This window comes from Euprymna scolopes, chromosome 18 (assembly GCF_053919585.1).
Source record: "Euprymna scolopes isolate OS-2025 chromosome 18, ASM5391958v1, whole genome shotgun sequence".
In the NCBI taxonomy this organism is placed as follows: Eukaryota; Metazoa; Mollusca; class Cephalopoda; order Sepiida; family Sepiolidae; genus Euprymna; species Euprymna scolopes.
Genome location: NC_136499.1, coordinates 42,574,760 through 42,594,475, shown reverse-complemented (window position 1 = coordinate 42,594,475; position 19,716 = coordinate 42,574,760). Strand labels below are relative to the sequence as shown.

Sequence of the window (19,716 nt, the reverse complement as noted above, 5' to 3'; positions counted from 1 at the left end):
TTTATGATTCCAAGAACGATTCTTTTGTCTTTATTTGATTTTGTTTAAAGCAAAATGTTCCAGTAGTAATGATAAAATAATAAATATTTATTGATTTTAAGCTACCAGTAAAACTAAAATCCATAGATCACACCAATTAAATTGTGGATTTTTATTTTTCATTCATGAGTAAAAAATGTTTCAATATTACCAGCTGTCTGAGACTACATAATTAAAAATAAAAGTGATAATTTTAAAAGTGAAATATATTTTTTTAGTGCCAATGACATGGCCCAACAATAACAAATGGACTTCTGTGAGAATCAAAGTTTAATTTGGCAGCTTAAGTGCTATGTAGGTCCAACTTTTAAAATCTTACCAGATGACTTCATATGTTAAAAAAATAAAAAGGCCTTTTCAGTTTTCATACAAATCAGATCTTCTTCAGATAAGTAAATGATGAAAAGTGTTATTGAATAGCAATTAAGTAAGAAAAGGAAATAAGAACATACTGAGAGTTATAGAAAGAAATTCCAAGTTTAAAACAGCTTTTTTCTGGGAATCGTTTCAGACAAGTCATGAAGCTACTTGATGTTAGGAGCTAACAAGGATGAAAGATGATCGTCGCAAAGATAGGGAATCCCTATTGGTATTAATGTTGAAAAGATCAAGGTTTTAGGTAGGAGGAAAACAGCCAGCAGCAAGTTCCACAATTAGCTACATTATTTGGAAAGAAACTACTGGAATGGGAAGCTGTATTACAAATAGGTATAAAAAAAAACGGATTGACGGAGACCACTAGGCGAAACAAGTCAAACACGCTTGTACAAAGGAAGCCAGGAATAAATCAGATAATTCTGAAGGACACATGCCATAATAGTATTTATAGAAAAGATTGAGACTAGCAACATCATGTGTGTGTGTGTGTGTGAGAGAGAGAGAGAGAGAGAGAGAGGGAGAGAGAGAGAGAGAGAGAGAGAGAGAGAGAGAGACCCTTACCACCAATACCATAATCTTGAAGTTTGTGTAGATTAGAATGTCACACTCTGTTGAACTTCTTCAAAATATCAAGTGCAATAGTACGGTTTTTGAACTGGGCAAAACAAACTTTTCATTAGTGTTTTTCTGACACTTTATGCAAATAGCCGGAAGATGCCGAAGTGCTTATCCAATAAGATGGTGAGAAAAGCAGATGACAAGTTAGCTTAAATCCTAACCGTTTTAATAAATTTCCACGGAGAAAAAAAAAAAAAACCTACAAAAACATAACAGCAAACAAATAACTGTTATCAAAATTAATAAAATCAATAAATAAAAATAGGTTAAGGCTAGGTTAGGGTTAAGGTTAATAATAAAATAATGTTCAGAAAAGGATTCATCTTGCCTTTTTATAGAGATTTTAGAATCAATTTCTCCCTGTTCTTTTTTCTCTTCTTTTCCTGTTTTTTTTTTTTTTTTTTTTTTTTTCACAATTTTCCACATTCATTTCTAATGTTTCCGGTGTAATAACATTCAAATAATGTGGGTTTACCATTTTTGTTCAGTCTTAAGAATTAATCACTGCCATTAATCTCCAGAGAAAAATTTCCATTGCTGAAGAATAATGGTAATATTTTCAGGCGGTCCAGATGGTTTTGATTAATAAAGCATGACCTTCTACTGAATTCTTGTGAATATAAATTATTTTATTAGAGGGCACACCTGGTAAAAATGGCGTCGTCCGTATGTTGGGTGTAAAATCACCATCATTATTTTACAGGAATAAATGATAACACATTTTTTAAAGTATCATTTATTTCAATCGATAATAATAATAAAATAAAACAAACAAACAGCAATAAAACTTAGTATATCATGTCAGTGCAAAAGTTTTTGCCGATTTAAAATTTCATTGTGAAAATAAAAAAACTGTTTTTAAAACTCTTCATTCACAACAATAATGACCTTTTCTCTCTATAACTTGATTTCATTTATCAACGACCTTATAAATACCTCGTTTGTAAAATTCTTTAGGTTTTGATATGAAATATCAATCTAACTCGTGTTCAATTTCCTCTAATAAGACATCTAAATAGTTCTGTAATCCTGGAAATAAATAGTAGTCAGAGGGAGCTAGACTAGGAGAATATGCACGATGAGGCAAGATTTTACAACCAAATTCTCTTAGAAGATCTTTGGTCAGTAGTTCTGCTAGTGAACGAGCATTATCATAATGGAAGATTACTCTCTTTCTGTTGGCTAAAGAATACCGTTTTCGGGTTAACATGGGTGAGAATAAGAGAACTTGAATGCCAACTAGACACTATCCTCGAGTGTCTAAGGTCTCTCTGTATAGGTGTTTGTCAGAAAAAACTGGCAAGATGATATTTTTCCCAAGAAGTAAACCCTGACCAAATATTCAAAATCACATAATATTCGCTTCCCAAATAAGATCTCATCACTATGGTTAACTCACATTAGCTTTTACAAGGAATGGTGCAGCTTCTCCAAGTGATGTTACCTCAAGTAATAGCACGAAGCTGGATACTCCACCAGACTAGACGAATCCAGTAAGACCAAGAACATAAAACGAAAGATATACTACAACATATGAAAATAGTTAATTGAAAAGAGGAAAATTATGTTCTCAATTTCTTTACTAACTCAGTGTTTTAGAGAAAAAGAACTTAAATGGAACATTCGAATATCTATGCATCTCATATAGATTTCAAGTGTTAGCCCCAAGTAGTGGGCCCCTTGATTTCTGAGAATTCCGACTGAAGTAAAATAAAACAAAACAGAAAAATATGAATGATGCTTGAATAATTTGAAAGAAAAAGTTATTAATCATGGTGATATGCCTAAGCAAGAACAATATGCATAAAATACAATGGTTTAAAATGTCCCTTCTACAAAAGGATAAAGCATTTGCACCGATCTGATACATAATATATGATGTCCGTCCATCGATTTCGATGAATACCATGAAACATCACAGATGATACTGTGACTCACACGTGAAATTTTTGTAACAAGAGTTGCGCAATCTCCAACCACACCTCTCCTGAGTTGGCACTGTTAAATACCAGTGACAAGTAGAAATTTTCAGGATCCCTGGAAACAGTGCTGAGATAAGCAGAGAGCACATACAGCGCCTGCTATTCTCAAATGGTCACCCATCTGGTACTGGCCAGGCTCATCGTATGTTTAACTTCAGTGATCTGATGCGAACTGACATATCAACATGATTATGTTGTACATAATATATACATACATATACGTATACATACTGGAGTAAATATGAAATGAAAATTTGAGGTAAAATATTAAATATTTTATGGAACTGTAGACAAACAAGTGAACATACTAATAAAATTATAAGCAAAAAAGCTGGATGAAGATATTTCAATCAAAGGTTTCAATCATATCCGTTTAGTGATGTAGCTTTATTGAAACACTAGCCTGGGTGCCCGGCGTTGCCCGAGTGTTTGGAGGTGTGTATTGAGCACACAAAAAAAAAAAATGGTAGTAGGCAGGCAGGCTTGAACCTGTGACGTGAAGGCGGAAAAGAAAATGAAAAAAAATCTGACGTCTTACCGCTACTTCATGACATGACCAGAAATTCAGAACGTTAAAATTAGGCAAAGTTAATCCAACCGATATGATGACTTGCAGAAATGGCTCGCAAAAGGTCGACTCTCCCTGTAGAAAACTACCCATTTGAGGATGAAGGAATTAATGTTTTTGGCCAATTTTTCAATATTTGTCGCCCGAGACGGTAAACTTCAAAATGATACCAATCGTGTGAAAATCCGTTGCCTCTGTCAAAAGTTTTAGGCAGATATACAAACATACATGCATACATACATACATTTAAACAGACAGGTGAGATTTATATTATAGATAATGCAGCATTTTTATACAACGTAGGAAGAAAAAAATCTAATGATGAAGAAACGGTAGTAGGAAGAAAGATATTGAGTGTATGATATTGACTTTTTTTTCTGCTGACCATGACAGTCAGGTTTTTTTTTAAACTCTTTCTACATTCTCTATGAGACAAAACATAATATCATGCAATAATACAAACTGTTAAAAAGAAAAAGAAATCAACAGAAGAAACTGGAAACCCAGAGCAAAATAATGTTGTTGGTGTTTTTAATTGTTTAAACTATTTACAGACACTATTACATAATGAAAAAAAGTAAAAAAAAAAAAAAAAATCAACAGATCACCACAACTAAGATTACTACAACTATAAACATGTCAATGACTTTAACTCTTTATGTGACTATCCACTGTTCAGATATTTGCTAAGATCGAAGAATTCCCCATGTAATACTCCACATTTAGATGTTCTTAAGTGGATGCAAAACAAATGTTTGTTAATATACTGATTAGTTTAGCTCAACTTACTAGTTCAATGCAACTGACTCGTTCAGTTCAACTAACTAGTTCAGTGCATTCCCGGAAAAATGAGTCACATAAATGAATTTTTTGAGAATCATTCCCTATGTAATTCTACACTTTTAATAAGTACTTAAGTGACAAATGGAAAAGAAATGTTTAATTTATTGACTAGTCCAGCTCAACTAATTAGTTCAACTCATTCCCAAAAGGATGAGCCACCTAAAGAATACCGTTATTAGAAAATCGTGTCATAAGCAATTTCATAGAAACTATTCTTGAATTTCTTCACTGCTGAGCTGAGAATTAATTCTGAGATGAAAGCGAGATGAACTAGACTTACATCTGTCTAGTAGATTATTGTATGCCATTTCCTGCATTTCTGGAAATGAGCCAAACTATTTCGGCCAGCTGTTTTTATAGAAAGTAAAACGAGATCTTTTTCCTTTCTTTGCTTACAAAAAGACTGAAAATCAGCCCAAATATGACAATGAAAGTAACATAAAGAATACGTTACCTGAAACAGCTGTAAATAAGATCAATACACTTTCTTGAAATATATTTTTCTTATGGAAATCGCTCCAGAATAGGCATGAAGTAACTTGATATAAAATTTTTTTTTTTTTAAATACTTCAAAGTAAAAAAAACTTTGGAGTGAATATGAGTAAAAAAAAGTCTTATTGCGAAATATCAGTGATCTTAATTACTTTTGCATTAATCTAATTTATAAAACTCACTATGTCTGTCTGTTTCCATGTTTTCAAAGTGCATCTCCTCTGCAACGCAAGGTCGCAGAGCGATACAAGACAGCTCAAATTATTGCATTTTTTGTAGACCATTCTTTTATGGGTCTTTAGCCAGTAAAAATAGCAGCTAAGGGGTCAAAATTGAAAAAAAAAAAAACTTGGCAGGAGGAACTTGGCAGGAGTAAGTCAACTTAAAGTGCTCTTATACACATGCGCAAGTATACATTTATATGTTAAACTTTGTTCATTTTTAACAATTTCTTATCCATCTGATGTTAGCTGAAACGGTAACAACTAAAGCTGGAGTATTAAATATTTTGGGTTCAATTTTAGCTAATAAGACCCAAGTCTTTTTTTTTTTTTTTTAAATCACTTTTATATATTGGATACAATATATTGTATAATAATTGATAGAGAATTGATTCTATAATAATATATATGAAATCTGCATAAATTAAGATATATTCAAGCATATTTTATGATCGGACAAAACTGGGTGCTAGCTAGTATTTTAAATAATATATTCCTAACAAATAAACTGAATGTAATGACCAAAAATCGAAACCAAAACCTTGATATCTTCAATCTGAGATGCTACCAACTGATTTATTTGGACTTCCTTATAAATATGTAGCTAAAAAACATTATCATAACAAAGTAACTATAAATTTGTTGTAACGTCACATTTGATTTGCGGGGTTTTCGCTAATTCTAGCTATCAAACTAAACATTTGTGTTGATTGTTTAGAAATGAATGTCCAAAAACACCCCCTCAATTTTTTTTGATTAGTATGGTGAACTGATCAGAAAACGATGGAGAGTAATTAGATCTTTAGAAACACTATAGTTCTGTGTTTTCCTGATGATCTGATGAGTGTACATACTACTATACTGAAGTGGTACTCACCTTGGGTAGGTTGAACCGGATTCCTCTGGAGGAGGAAGTTTCATTGGAGTATAGATCCACAAGCGGTTCCCATTCGCATGCATATCTCTATTAGGGAAGATGATGATGTTAGGTTTTTCACTCTTGCAGGAAGGTATCGATATGCTCCTACATACAACGCCTGCTATTCCCAAACAGACACCCATCTGGTACTGTCCAGGCTCAACGTTGCTTAACTTTGGTGATCTAATGTGATTATGTCATATATGATGGATAGATGAGACATTGATAAAAATTAAGCAACGTAAAATCTTTTTTGCATTTCATTGTGTTCTGAGTAGTCACAGATTTTGGAAAGAGTCTGTAGAACGCGTAAGAATGCTAAGAGTCCACAGACAGTATGAATATTGACAGATTTAAATTTTTGAAATCCTAGAAGTTTGAATCAATCAGATCTCATATCTTCCGACTCTTCAAACCTGCTGGAGAACATTACTAGGCGATCAACTTCTAAAAGATATAAAACAAGCAAATTCTGTCATCAAAGATAGTGGTCATGTTACACATGACAATAAGAAGCAATATCACGCATAACTTTTGAAGTACATTACAGGCTTTCCTATTTGGAACCCCCCCCCCCCACTTAAAGACAAAAAATGAGTGTGACAGTTACGTTATTATGAATAACTTAAAATATCTAATCAATCTCGGGAGGTGGGGGAGGGTCAATATAAACCACTTTGGTAAACTCTTTGCTTAAAGTAGGTATCATGAACTAGCCACTTTAGTGTGCGAAAGCAGGTTAATATAGTTAATTTATCTCCTTTCCATAGCAGAAAGATGTGACATAAAAAATATCTGGACAAACTCGTTGGCATTTCTTGGTAGGGGCACCTTAGGTGATTAGCAATAAACTAACCTCTACTCAAAGAGAGAAGGCAAAGCCTGGGAGAGTGAAACGTTATAGAACTGCACAAAACTAGTAAAATATCTTAGTCACCAAGGAAAAGGCCATTTCAGAAATAATTCAGTTCACTTTAGTGCCGGGGGTAAAACCTTGTGGCTGAGAATTAAATTTCCTTCAATTTCAACTTGCGATATCTGGTTTATTTTTGGGGTTACTTTGATAAAATTTAATATTTTCACTTCATAAATTTATGATTTATTTCTGTTGTGTCTCTTCCTGAGATGTTGTAAAGGGTTTGACATGGCTGAAGAAACTTTTCTTTGACTTCAGTCGTTGGACTGCTGGTTCACATTCATGAAGGAAATAAACTTATATAAACAATCAAAGTAGAATTTTGCACAATGTTTTAAGCTGGTTTAATCTAATAATTATTCTATTATGATTGATTTTAATTTACCACAAAGTGTCATGATAGATTTGTAAGGATTTTTCAATTATCTGAAGCTTGTGTTTATAGTTATACACTGAAAATTGGGTTGTGGATCAATAATTTCTAATTTCCATTGAACATTAGATGATCATAATTCGATGGCTAATTGTGTTAAATTTCCTTCGATTTCAACTTGCGATATCTGGTTTATTTTGGAGGTTACTTTGATAAAATTTAATATTTTCACTTCATAAATGTATAATTTATTTCTGTTGTGCCTCCTCCTGAGATGTTGTTAAGGGTTTGATATGGCTGAAGAAGCTTCTCTTTGACTTCAGTCGTTGGACTGCTAGTTCCATCCATGAAGGAGATGGCGTTCATTACTGATAGCTTTTGTGATCTCGACTCCGATAGCAAATTCCTATCTTTGAAGCTGTTGAAATAATCTTATATAAACAATCAAAGTAGAATAACGCTTAAGTTGGCTTAATCTAATAATTATTCCATTATGATTGATTTTAATTGACCACAAAATGATGTGATAGATTTGTAAGGATTTTTCAATTGTTTGAAGCTTGCATTTATGGTTATACACTGAAAATTGGGTTGTGGATCAATAATTTCTAATTTCGAATAAACATTAGATGATCATAATTCGATGGCTAATTGTGTTAAAAATAAATTTCGTATCATGGCATATGTTTTGCAAAAACATGTGACCAGATTAATTTTTTTTTATATGCAACTAGCCTAGGTGCCCGGCGTTGCCCGGGTGTTTGGAAGTGTGTGTTGAGCAAAAAAAAAAAAAAGTGGTAGTAGGCAGGTAGGCTCGAACCTGTACCACGAAGGAGGAAAAAAACATAAAAAAAGTGACGTCTTTGCTGTTGCGCCCATCGCCAAACCGGAAGTGACGAATGCTTAAATTAAGGCTAGTCAATCAAAAAGAGGGGATGATTTTCGAAAATATCGGCGAAAAAAGCGACCCTTCTCTGATGAAAAGTGTCCAGTTGAGGGTGAAGGAATTAATGTTTCTAGCCAATTTTTCGATATTTGTCGTCCGAAGGGTCGAGCTTCGAAACGATACCGGTTTCGTGAAATTCCGTCGCCTCTGTCGAAAGTTTTAGGCATGCATACATACATACATACATACATACATACATACATACATACATACATACATACATACATACATGCATTTAAACAGACAGGTGAGATTTGTATTATAGATAAAAAGGAGTTTGGTTTTGGATATCTTCAAGGAATCTCTGTCTTTTATTTAATCAAATGATATAATTCTATGAAGAAAGAAGGAAGCGTGCAAATGATTTGACTTTAATTCATATTTTGTATAGATTCGAAAATATCATTTTATAAAAATGTAACACTTGATGATGAGGTCTACCCTCTTCCCTCAACACTACTAATATTTCATTATGAAAATTGCTTCACATTCTCCTGCCTGTGACTTGACATCGAGTTTCAGCACCATGTCATTCCGGAGATTACCCCGCTCTCGAAACCTGTGAGTCAAGTATGAAATCTTGTGTCACTCATTAAAGCTTTTATGTGTGTGTGTGTGTGTGTGTGTGTGAAGGGGAGGGAGGCTTGCTCCAATTTTTTTTTTTTTTTTTATCCCTTATAATTCTAACCCATTTTTTGTCTTAGTCTTAGGAATGAGAGAAGTGTTTGTTTTATTTTTAATTCGCCTTGCTTAAAATTCACTTAAAAAAAAAACTTTCTCAAACATTGTAGAAAATTTAATCTTTATGTTTGCAATATCTGGATTAAACTGTCACAGAGAGAAAAATTAAGCAGTTTGTCTAATTAAAAATTAAGTTATTGTGAGATTCTCTTATAAAGTTTTTGCCCTCGGCAGAGTGGAAGAAAACCAAACAGAAATTACAACAAGCTCACCTTAAAACTTCAACGTAAATTTTATTAAAGTAAAAAAGGTCCATGTTGCAAAAGATGCATCATCTTCAGCTATCTGCCACTATGTAACATTCCCGAAGGGAATAATAGTTCGTCTTCGATAAGGGCTGGGTAGGATTTCCACTGACGAAGAAATGCGCAGGTTGGAAATGTTGAGTGACTTCCAAGTCGAGCTGCTAGCTGGGCATACATGAGGAGTCCATGTGGAAACTGCTCAATGGCGGGCAATGGCAGGTTAAACACTAGACCTTAAATTCGTCTTGAGAGACATCAAATTGAAGCACAGACGTGCAAATATAAATGGATTCGAGTGAGTAATCCACGTGTGTCCCACTCTGTCTTCCTGGATTCTGATCTGAAAAGGAAATTTGGCCAATTAGTTATAACATGCAATTTGATTAGTTAAAATAAATCTATGGGCGGAGAAACCGTCCAATAAAAAGCTTGCTTATTTCTGCAGAATTTCTCACATTATATCTAAATTTAAAAGTATATGAAAACTTTGATAAATCCCTTCCCTTTGCTAAAAATAAATGAAATTCTACTTTTTAGGCGATTATTTGATTTTAGAATCAGAATCGGAATCAATAACTGTATTGGAATTGGGAATTTAGAACAGAATCGGTAATTTATATTATTTTTATTCTTCAGACTACTGTTCTCATCTTGAGTGTCATTTTCACGACGTTTCAGACAATGTAATCCCCGATTGTTTTCATGTGTATCTTGTTGACCTCGGGAATCTTTCTCTCACACTTGGGAATCTGCACAGTATTTCAAACATCTCTTTATTTAATCAATGTGAATATCATGCTCTCCTTCTGTCAACCATGGCTGGGTATAAGTTTTAAGTAATTTGCGTGAAGGTCGAAGGTTACATTAGTCGAAACATTGTGAGAATAACACTTAAGATGAAAACAGTAGTTCAAATAATCCAAATAATCGAAATCGTCAATCCTCATCTCAAAAATTCAGAATCAGAATCGGTAATTGTATCGGAATTGAGAAAAAATATTAAAATATTGTCTTAGGTCATGTCAAACATCTTTGTGAGATTTTATGCCCAAATCGTTCATGCTTTTTGTTGCATAGAATTAATTTGAATTCACTGAAGAGAATTTTAGGCACTTCTACAGAATTGGGACGAGATTTTGTAGTCGATAAATGGAGTTGTCAGGTAAAAAACAATGGTTTCAATTGATTTCTTTTTGTCAGTTCTAATAAGTTACAATGGCAGTTTCCAAATTATGCCGTCGAAATTACCTGAATATTACTGAATTTTAAACAAAACAACTTTAATTGGGTGAAAATTTTGCTCCATTTTGTTTCAATCAAAACGGGAAATTACCTCCTTTTCGAATTCTCCTGTGTTTTACGATCATTTTCATCAAATTCTATTTTTTATTTTCTTTAATAGATAATTTTCTACCTTATCAATTTTCATAATTTTTTGATATATTCATCTTAAAAATATGAAGAATACGTAGATGCTATTGTTTTTATGTGAAATTCAGTATTACAATTTCCGAAATTTCGTCCCAATAGTGTAGAAGCGCCGAATTTTATTACATACAGCATCTGGTCTTCCCAAATTGTCACCAGTTTAATACTGATTAGGTTCAACGTTACTTGGTGATCCTTAGAACGTGTGAGCCAATGTGATTATAGCCATTTTACTGGGTGGTAAATGTTTGTTAGATTCTCGGATTTCAAGTTCACTAATAGAAATTGAATGCTTTAACAGGGGCTGATTTTTCAATCAGTGTTAGCTGGAAAACGGAAAACCCATAAATCCGTCTTTGTATTTACCTGCCTCCTATCAAGGATTTGCTGTCGGGTGTAACCATTACTGAACACCATTCTAGCAAGTAACAAATTAAGCATAAAAAGTTCGTGTGTAGGTGAAAGGGAGACAGAGACTGGCTTCTATTTGCTTATACTTTTTTTATACTCCACCTACTTCACCTTCTCGTCTTCTCGTGAGGTTTTGTGCCATTTCCTGTTAAAAAAAACTTGAGGCATGAAAAAAAAGTACCTTTCCTTCTCTTTATTCATAACTGTTTGCCTTCGCATGTTTCTAGGCCCACCCATGTGTACAAATGTATCGTTATCATATTTGGCCTTACCTTACATTCATTAACCCCTATCCTCGAGTGGCCTCCGGACCTTGATAAGTGGTGACTTCTGTGTAACAAAAACAAAACTACTGATCGAAGTGCCCGTAATGATTATTCATTACCTGTATTTAAATTGTTAGATTCTCCCCCCCCCCATAATTATACTTAATTAAAAGCTCTTTTTCTCCAGATATTATTGACAAAACTTCTTTATAGATATACGTTATCTTGAGAAATGATATTTATTTTGAATAAAACAAAATAAATATTATTACACTATTATTGGAACCCTTTGAGATAAGTAGTTTGTATATTTATTTATTGATTGATTTGCGGACTGTTATCCTCATCTTCATAGTTTTTGTTTCACAACGTTTCAGCAAACTATTCTCCTGGCCTTCATCAGGTGGTTAACCATGACGGGATAGGAATGCGGAGTTTCTTAACTGTATTTTCAGTAATTACTGCCTTCCATAGTTGTTGTCGTCTCACCATGTTTTGGCCAAGTAAGCCTCTGGCCGACTTTGGGTAGGATTGAAACCGCTATCTTCAGACAATGCTCACCTGGAACCGTAGAGATTCAACGCCTCTATTCACTTCACTACGGACCCCAAAGGGCAATCAAGGTAGGGTTTTTTGGTCTTATAAATCCAAGTTTTTCCGTTCTTATCTGATCCTCCATTGTCGGGTTCGTACCGAATGGTATATTATTTTATTATTGGAATCTTTTGAGATGAGTAATTTGTATATTTATTTATTCATTTGTGGACTGTTATCCTCATCTTTATAGTTGTTGTTTCACACCGTTTTGGCCAACTGACGAAGGCCAGAGGAATAGTTAGCCAACAAAACTATGAAGATGAGAATGACCGTCTGCAAATAAATAAATAAACAAACATATTATTATTATACTGTTATTATATTTGGTTATGTGAATTTCTGTCCTACTTGAGGGTTCTTGTCTGTAATTTGGTTGGCGCCCCACACTCTTACTTTTCTCTGCAACCTCTTCTCTTACAGACGTGATGTTGCTAGTCTCGGTTTTTCTATAAATACGGTGCTTATGCAGAGAAGTTACCATGCTATTTTTTTTTTTAATAGTATTTTCAAGTTAAATTAAAGTTTTCCGATATTTTTTTTTTTTTTACATTGTTAGGTGAATGTATAGTATAATTACAAAACACCTTCTCCCCATTTTAAGAATGGGTTTCTAAATAATAACATTATTTCAACGCGGTAACTTCTCTGCATAGGTACCATAAATATTACCATGGCATGAATTCTTGGAAACTGTCTTACCTATTTCTTGCTTCCTTTGTTGCAGCTCGTTTGACTCTTTGTTCTAGTGGTCTCTATCAATGTGTTGTTTTCATACTGCATACTTATACAACTTCCTATTCCATTAGATTCTTTCCAAGAACTGAATGTCTGTGGAACTCTCTTCGTCCTAACTATAGCATTGGTCTTTTAAAGACTGAGGGCAATAGGCATCTTCTGTCTTTGCGATAATAATCTTTCATTTTCGTTAACTCCTTACATCAAGTGGTTTCATGCCTTGTCCGGAGTGATTTTCATAAAATAAAATATATAATAAAATATAAGATAAAATATATCTTTGCCCGTCATCCATTGACACTTTTTATGATTCTGGTTTGCAAGCGATGTGTACGTTTTTATCAGCTGCAAGGGTTGAAGACATGTGTTGCATGAATAGATCCAGTTTACGGTGAAAGGCCAAGGCAAACATGGGAGGAAGTGAGAGGGATAAATAAAGACCTAGCATGAGATAGGTTAGTTTGGAAGTCAGATTATATAAAAAGCTGTCCAGCACACGTCAGCATGTACAGCAGATATTAAACCGAATATGATCATGCAAGCAGCAAAAGTTTCCTGCTTAGACCAAAATTATTCATTTATCTATATTTTTTAAGATACTGATAGTCGAAAGGACTCCATTTTTCTTATGAATGACCATTGTTTTAATGCTAAGTGGAAATCAAAATTTCATCTCTCAGAGTGCTCACTCATAGAGGAGTGTGTGTATATATATATATACATATATATATATATATATATATATATATATATATATATATGTATATATATATATATATACAGAGAGAGAGAGAGAGAGAGAGAGAGAGAGAGAGAGAGAGAGAGAGAGAGATGTTTTTGCTTAAATATACCACGTTAAAAGGACTATGCACACAAGTATTTACTTGTTTTCAAAATGTTTGTCTTTTAGTGGTAACATCTTGCATACAATTGTTTCAGCCGCTTGTGTTGGCATATCATCAATTACAATTTTGCACATCTGAACTACATCAGCGCTTAGAAAAAAAAAAACAAGTTTCCAAAAGTTTCACGGAACCTTTCTTATTAACTTCTGCAATATATATATAAAGTATCCAACGGGCTTTATTTGCATTTTTAGATTAAACCCACTTGCCTTGAAATGCAATAATCCCTCGAATTCTGTAGTAGTTAGTAGTCAACATGTTTTTTACCTTATATTACATGTGTTTCATTTTTTCAGACTTCCGGTAGTCTTGATTTAAGTTGTTAGCTTCGCAGCAAGTGTTGTTATAATTCAATTTTTATTCTATATAATAATTTTAACTCATATATATATATATATATATATATATATATATATATATATATATATATATGTCGTTAGTTATCATTTCAAAACAAGATGTATTTAATTCATACTCATAACAATTTATTCATATTTTTATGAAGTACGTCTTACACGTGTTTCGTTAAATAGCAGAAGCCCACCAAATAACTCATCCATGACAAATGTATGTTCTCAAAAAATAATTGGAAAGTTTTTTTTTTCCTGGGAATGAAAAAGTAAAGAAAATAGTGATAAAAGAAAATAAAAATATTTAAAATACTTAAAAACATAAAAATAAAACTTATTGCAGTGTTTATAAAAAAACAAAATGAATCGTAGAAGCCGTCTTATACCACCATGTTTGATTTTGAAAAGATTAAAGTCATCATTAATTGCTAGATGAAAGATAATGTTTTTAAAGTGCACCAAAATGTACATTACATCTAGCAATTAATGATATAGATATAAAATTTTCAATGATTTTTTTTTAAAGTACAACAGAATGTACATTACATAAAATAAATCTAAGGTAATTTTTTGATTCAATTTAAATTAAATTTTTATACCTTACTTTGTAAAATTTATAAAAGTGCACTTTGAAGATAAATAAATTTCAAATTGAATCTTGTACCTTTATTTTTAAAGCCTATAGTAAAAACATTTTGTTTAACAATTTTCATGCCTTGGATGAAATGCTTTTCTAACTTGTTAACTACTTGTTCTTATCTCTCTCTCTCTCTCTCTCTCTCTCTCTCTCTCTCTCTCTCTCTCTCTATATATATATATATATATATATATATATATATATATATATATATATATATATATATATATATATATATATTCTTATCCACAGACATTTATTGTATCGCTTTGATGACTACTCACAGTAACTAGAATTAGTTGGACTTTCTATTAAATTCTACTTTTTAAAACGTTTCATTAAATTTGATTAAAAAAGAAATGATTCTACTATCAAAACTAGGTCAGCTATGTTGCCCTAAGATGGCAACTAAAACAGCCATATTTGAAAGAAAATGAAACCGGCATCTATGTAGAGAAATAACTATGGCAGATATTTTTGGGGAAGAAAACTGAAACAGATGTTTATGGTAATAATCAAATTTCAAACCAACCAATGAAAGAGTTTCAGATGCATTGGAATAATTACAGATGAACTTTAACAACTCACGGCAAAAAGGCCTCTGGCCAAACAAATGATTAATGACAGCTCTCTCTCTCTCTCTCTCTCTCTCTCTCTCTCTCTCTCTCTCTCTCTCTCTCTCTATATATATATATATATATATATATATATATATATATATATATATATATATATAATTTTATTATTTTTCCCACAACGCAACGGTGTAAACTGTATCAAGTTCATATACTGATAAGTGGTTAGTACATCCAAAACTTCAGAGATCTCTACTATATAAAAGGAACTTTGTGTGTGTGTGTGTGTGTGTGTTCGTTCCCTATAGACTCGAAAACGGCTGTGCTGATTTTTGTGAAATTTCACATGTAGATACTTTATGTGTCTGGCAGTGTTCTAAGATAGGTTTTGTATCGAAATAATCCGATGAAAGTAGGAACAGGCGATTTTGGCCAAAGTTAAAATTTTACACAGCCTAACATGACAAGTGCATTTGAAAACTTTTATTACCACACAAGCCGAAAGGCTTGGCATATAAAATCAACAGTCGGTTCTTTGATATGACAGGGGCACATTCGAAATTAATGTTTCTGTTTGGAGCACAATCGAACCATGATACTTGACTTTTGCAGTTTAAACTTTAATTCAAACTATTATACATAAAGAATAATTTTATAGAATCGACAGTAGGTTCTCTACAGTGCAATATAGATTACAATGTATTGTGGACTAACTAAGTCAATGTGAGGAGGCATGTGAAGCTTCCTTCTGATGCACTGCGATGGTTTCCCAACTGGAGCAGGTAATCAATCGATTTGATTGAAAAAAAATGGGTGATTTAAGCGATTTCGATGACAATAAAGATATGGGAGTGTGAAACATTCATTGATATCATTTAATCCTGGGCAACGTTGGGTCTCCCTGCTAGTTTAAGTATAAAATTTGTTGCTTCTAATATTGAAAAAATTTCACAAGTAAACCTGTGTTTTTATATAAACTAGAAATATAAGAATAATCATAGAATTTGACAAGAAAACACATTTTTTAAGTTTGTATCATTTGAATTATTTGAACAACTGTTCTCATCTTGAGTGTTACTCAGTGTTTCGGCCGATGTAATCTCCGACCTTCTTCAGGTGTCTCTTGTCAAACTCAGGAATCTTTCTGTCAAACTTGGGAATCTGTACTGAATTTCGAACACCTGCACTGAGAATTAAACCTTTAACCTTCAGAAGAGTGTCATTTATAATCGAATTTCACCTACTACTATATCCGTTACGTCATGGACGATTCTCGTATGAATTATGGGCCCCTTAAATCTATTCTTGTTTTTAAACAATAGAAAAAAAAAAAAAAAAAAAAAAACAGAAATGGTTTCACAGGGTGAGATCCCGCACCCTCAAAACGGAAACCATCAAATCATTAAGAAAATTTTGCAATCATTTTTGCAACTCAATTGTAGTTGGTACAAATAAACGTCAGTCTTTTTCTGACATGCCCACCAAGTTTCAGCTATAAATGTCCAACAGTTTTTTTTTTATTACTCTTCAGTGATATGCTCCATATGTGCCCCACTGTATTGATCTCTATTATCGTATGGCCGTCAAGACGTTTTGGGAAGTCGAAAAAGTATTGTGAAGCATCTGGTAAACTGCCGAGAATACTTAAGAAGCCGAAATTTAATTTTGTAATTAAATTAGTTTTTTTTTTTTTTTTTTGAAATCGAATTTATAAAAATTCCTTTTACTTTTATGCTATTACATGATTTTGATTTCAATAAATATTAGATTAAAAAAATAAATAAAAATTTAATAAAAAAAAAAAGAATAATTATGAAAGTTACGTTGTGGCGAGAAATACATGTAGACACGATAATAAGATGAAAGTCTGTTGGCTTATTTGCACTTTTAACTTCTTTGTGAAGTAGGATGTTATTTAACGCTATATACCCAATGGCTCTTTAATGCGTCTAAGATGTAATAACTTGACCTTTAATCTTGTAGCTTCTATACTTAGAATATATAACAGTTATATAAAAATAGTAGTGCGTTTCTAAAAACAGAACTGTCTACAACATCGGCTTTGTGTGTGTAAGTATATATATATATATATATATATATATATATATATATATATATATATATATATATATATTAGGTTGGTCAAAAAGTTCGTTCGTTTTTTTTAATTCATTTTCCAAGTTCAGTTTGGAAATCTTGAGAATGTCTTTGATCAACCGGCAATTTTGTTTAGCTATAACTTCGCTTGGTCACTGTCCATCGGCCAGAGCAAGCAGCATCAATAAATATTAGATTAAATGTCAATAATAATAATTTTTCGCAATCGAGCAAACCATTTCTGGCACAGCCATTCTGTAACAACATTCTCCCCATACACCTGGCATATTTTCAAGCTGTAAATGGAGATAATTTTGTGAGCTAGTTATCATGCCTACTAACTCGAAAAAAAAAAAAAAAAAAAAATAGGCGTTGGAAATTTTTGTGGCCGTAGAAAGATGATAGTGTCTAAGGCAACGCTGTGTTATATTTACAAAATATGCGGTACGGGTTCAAGCCTGCTTGCCTACTACCACTTTTTTTTTTTTTGCTCAACACACACCTCCAAACACCCGGGCAACTCTGGGTACTCAGGCTAGTTCTTCATAAAAGCCAATGTGGGTTAAGGAGATCTTATTAGGGTGATGAATACTATGTGATTTGGAATATTTAGCCAGGGTTTACTTCTTGGGAAAAGTATGTTCATGCCAGGTGGTCATGACAAACCCATGTACAGAGAGACCTTAGACACTCAAGAATAGTGTCTAGTAGGCATTCAAGTTCTCTCCAATTGACAAAAGTACAGATTAGTATGTTACAGAAAGATTGCTTCAAGAGTACTAGTATTTACTTTCTTCCCACCGCAGGAAGATGTGACACAAGGCCGGAAGGTGAAGAAACTCAAGCCAACACCCCTAAAGGAAGAGCACTCCAGCCTATTAAAATTTGCCTGAGAAACCTTGTCAGCATTACTCAGTCAGGGCACCTCAGTCAGTAAGTAAAAGACTTACTTCACCCTAAAAAGCGGAGGCGAGGTCAGGGATGGTGGAACTCCTAGAACTATCCATGACCCATTCTACAGCCCAACAGATAAAAGGCCATTGAAATGGCCCAGTTCTCATTGGACTGATTGTTGGGAACAGGCCCTTTAATGGTACTTAAATGTGTAACTTATAAATTTTTAAACATTTTCTGAAGTGTTGTGACCTTGGAGGGTCAACAATAAATAAGACAACATGGCGGTATATTTACAAGATTGTGTATTTACAGAAGTTCAGAATAATGTTACAGAAAGATTACCCTGAAATTGCCTCAAGACTTGTTGTAATTGCCTTTCTATGGAATCCATTTAGTCCTGAATAGGGTGGATAACCATCTATATATCTATATATCTATCTATATTATATCTATAAAAGTGAACATGTCTGTGTGTCTTCCTGTGTACATTTCCCTACGCAATAACTCTGTCAATTTTTAGTCTACAGACTCGAAATTTGATATACAGGGTACTGAGATTTGGGAAAATCTATGTGATCAGTTTTCGGCCAGAAATTTTGCTGTTTAGGGGTCAAAGTTCAACGATTTGACCCTTGAGAACTCTACCAAACTCCTCCGACAATTTGGGGTCTAAACACTTGAAATTTTAGATATAAGTTCCTTGAACATGGATCTAACTTAATAACTTGATTTGATCCCAAAACAATAAATCTTAAGGGGTTATAATAAGAGTTAAAGTTAAAAAAAATTGACCGTTTTTTCTGTTTTTTTGTTTTTTTTGCTCAGCATACACCTCCAAACACCTGGGCAACACCGGCCACTCATCCTAGTATATATATATAAAGGGCAAAATGTCTGTGTGTTTGTATGTCTTGCAAAAACTTTCGACATACACGACGGATCCTCATTAGATTGATATCATTTTGCAACTCAACGTCTCGGACGACAAATATCGAAAAATTGGCAAAAACTTTAATTCCTTCACCCTCAACTGGCCAGTTTTTTTACAAGGAGGGGACGGTTTTTGCATCGCCATTTCTGCAAATCACTGTTCCCTTTTCGATTGACTACGCTTAATTTAAATGCTCTCGAATCCAAATAATATGAATTTTGGAAACGATTCCCTCCCTGCGCCTTGTTTTTCCGACTGTACGAATATGCAGAAATTTGCATGTAATTGTGCCACTCAGTTCCCCATTTAGATTGTTCTCCAATAAATCTGGTCCCTACTATTATAGGCATTTACGTTTTCAGTGGTAATATACCTTGTTTGAGCTGAATAAAAGTAAAACAGTTAAAAGAATGATTTTTGTCTAATAAAAGATTCCCGAGAAATGCTGGATAGGGACAGCTAGCAAAATATAAACATAACCATAGTTCCTTTCCATGAAAATACAGTTATGTATCTTCCGTCCTGATTCTATTTTTGACTTTTGTATTTTCCTGTTGGATCTGTGGATAAGGATAGATGTGAACAGATGTTTGCGCGCTTATTGT

At 33.2% G+C, this 19,716-nt stretch overlaps 1 protein-coding gene and 1 long non-coding RNA gene across 3 annotated transcripts in view; one reads left to right on the top strand and one right to left on the bottom strand.

The window, feature by feature from the left end:
* The window catches only part of LOC145297589 (phospholipid phosphatase-related protein type 5-like), a 254,821-nt gene that overhangs the window by 59,430 nt on the left and 175,675 nt on the right, over positions 1 to 19,716 (top strand). The window contains exon 1 of one of the 2 annotated variants that reach the window (XM_080143640.1): positions 18,089 to 18,216. The exons of the other annotated variant lie outside the window; for it this stretch is intronic. The gene's annotated coding sequence lies outside the window, so the exon portion shown is untranslated. Of the gene's footprint in view, positions 1 to 18,088; positions 18,217 to 19,716 lie in introns of those variants that run through there. 2 annotated transcript variants of the gene reach the window in all.
* Positions 9,258 to 19,716, bottom strand: part of LOC145297590 (uncharacterized) — a 496,342-nt gene continuing 485,883 nt past the window's right edge. The window contains exon 3 of the long non-coding RNA XR_013870278.1: positions 9,258 to 9,622. This is a non-coding gene — a long non-coding RNA (uncharacterized LOC145297590). The remainder of the gene's footprint in view (positions 9,623 to 19,716) is intronic.